This window comes from Montipora capricornis, chromosome 13 (genome assembly GCF_036669925.1).
Source record: "Montipora capricornis isolate CH-2021 chromosome 13, ASM3666992v2, whole genome shotgun sequence".
Lineage (NCBI taxonomy): Eukaryota > Metazoa > Cnidaria > Anthozoa > Scleractinia > Acroporidae > Montipora > Montipora capricornis.
The window spans coordinates 41,078,635-41,081,134 of NC_090895.1; positions in this window are offsets into that span (position 1 = coordinate 41,078,635).

Here is a 2,500-nt window from a genome sequence, read left to right on the forward strand (position 1 = left end):
GTTATATGGTCTCTAACTACCTAAGCTAAAGAAAGGAATGCACTTTGAAATTGAAAGATTGCAATTGTAGCCCGCGAAATATGTAAGAGATCAAGTAATTTGTGAAACAAAATGCACGTTTCCATATTTACCCGATACATGTATGTCAAAGGATTTTTGCATAAATTTATTGAACTCGTTGGGCGAAAGCATAGTGTAGACGGATAGTAACTGACGAATCAAGGAGCCCCTGACATCAGGAAGTCTTGAGAGAGCGCGGCAAAAATAGATACACCCCTGGACAAGGGCAGATCTTGTTTTGACACGATAAAAATGGGGATAAATAACGCACGGTGTGCAAGGCAATTACACATCATCCGAATTGTACCGTGACATTCCGAGAAGGAATCTTCAAAAATCGTACATCGCAATGAAGATAAATGCCGTATTCGTCTTGGTTTTCGCTCTAGCAGTGATTCTCGGGGGAATTAACGCACAAAGAGGTAGGAGAGACCTAAAGCGCACGTTTGCTAAATCTTCCACGTAGCCGCTAAGTCACTGCGCAATTCTTTGTTAACTCACCCCAATACTGAAGCTACAATAGGCTGTGGTTCTTTGTAAGCCGGATTAATTCGCCTCTCGTTTGAAAATACTCATTGAAATTTTCTCTTTAATACGTTAAGGAAGATTTCCAAAGCGGCTACTAATCAGTGCAGCTCATATAATTATTATCGCGATGAATGAAGCAAAAGCCTTAAATTTATTATACAAATATCAAGTCAGAATATTTATTTTTGACGACGAAAAAGAAGCCTTTCAAAGTCCTATGGCAGCAATTATTTCGGAAAATAAAAGCAAAATTAATATCTTCTGATTTCATCGCAGGTCGCTGGATCGAGGCCAGTTCATTCGTGTGTTTTGGCGCCAAGGGGAACAGTTTCGGGAGTTTTCTCTCTCCTAAAACTGGCAGGTTAGCCGCCATAAAGTTGGTTCACCTTTATGGATACGTGTCCTGTGGCGTTGGTTATGCTTCGTACTGGAGTTTCTGGGGATGTGGAGACAATCCATGGAAAGGAATTAACAAGATGGTCAACATACTTATCACCTCTGCATCTAATCACATTCTTATACCAGAAGGGAAGTTAGATATGAACGTTAATGGCTTGAAGTGGTCCAAGATCCCCGGATACAACTCGGAATCCCCTGAGATTGTTCTTTCAGCTTTCAACCCACACTGGATGGTTTCAAGGCAGAGGTTGCGCTTGTGGTATGGTGAAGATTTGGTGAATCGCGTCGAAGGAGATAATGGAGGCAAAGTCTGCTGTAAAGTTTATGCTCTCTTTGCCTGAAAGAATTTCGCCCTATTTTGGAGAAGTTCAAAGTGGAAAAACGCAACTTAAGGGTTTTGTAAGCAGATCTAGAAAACAAAAATAAACTTCTTTTTTGGCACTCATTTGACTCAGTTTTTTCTCTTTGTTTTCAGAGGGAAATAGCATAACCTTACCCCCCTTCCCCCAATTGATTGTAACAGGAAACAGCGTCACAAAAAGGATTCTGAACATATTTCCCTGGACATATTTTCCCAAGTACAGATTTCGATTGTGAATGCTTTCAAACCGATGACTCGTCAGTTTTTAACTTTGAAAACAGAACATCAGATCTCAGCTGATCTCGTTTTTCCCTTGGAAAATTCGGCACTCAGTTTTTCGATCAAGTTTTCCGTCCTCAGTAGAGTGGTATTAAAGACATCACTTCGCCCTCGTTTGTGTAGTACACTTTGCTGTTTTTCTTCCGCTTGAGGCCGTGTGTAAATTCACTACAAACACCGACAAAATCATGTTTACTATCTTCAATTGAGGACTTAACCTCATGTTTGCATTGGAAAACCTCTTCAACTGATAAATGGCATTTCTCAAACACAATTGATTTGCGTGGGTCAGAGCATGAAACGAGAAAAGGAAACCGAGGAAAATGGTTATTTCCTCGATATAATAGTTTTTTGATTCTTGACTCTTATAAAACTTTCACTGCCGACTCCGATAGATCAACCAATATTTGACTATAAAACGCAATCCAAACGTGTATACCACTGTGTACATTCGCCTCTGCCAATGACATCTTACTCGGACCCCTCGGTTTCAGCTAAACGGTGTTAGCGTTTTTCAATTTTTTATGTGTTTTGATTTTATACCATACTTGTCAAGAACATTATTTTCAACTTTTCTGGAAGATAACTAATGCAAAGCGCAATATATAACACTGACACTGTTAACCTGACAAGTTGTCTCAAAATCGGTCGATTGAAATTTTTTTCAGAAAAATTCAAAATCTCTTGGAGCTTAAACCTCTAGAATCATGACCATAGGACTACCTGTCTTTGCGTTGAGAACCTAACAGAGAAAAATAACGTTTAAACAAAAGATCTCTTTTTGGATGCTAAGTTACACTGATTCAAAGAGCATAAAATGATGTTAATTTCATTCTTACAGCATAAATACTGACGACATAAGAACATTTTAAA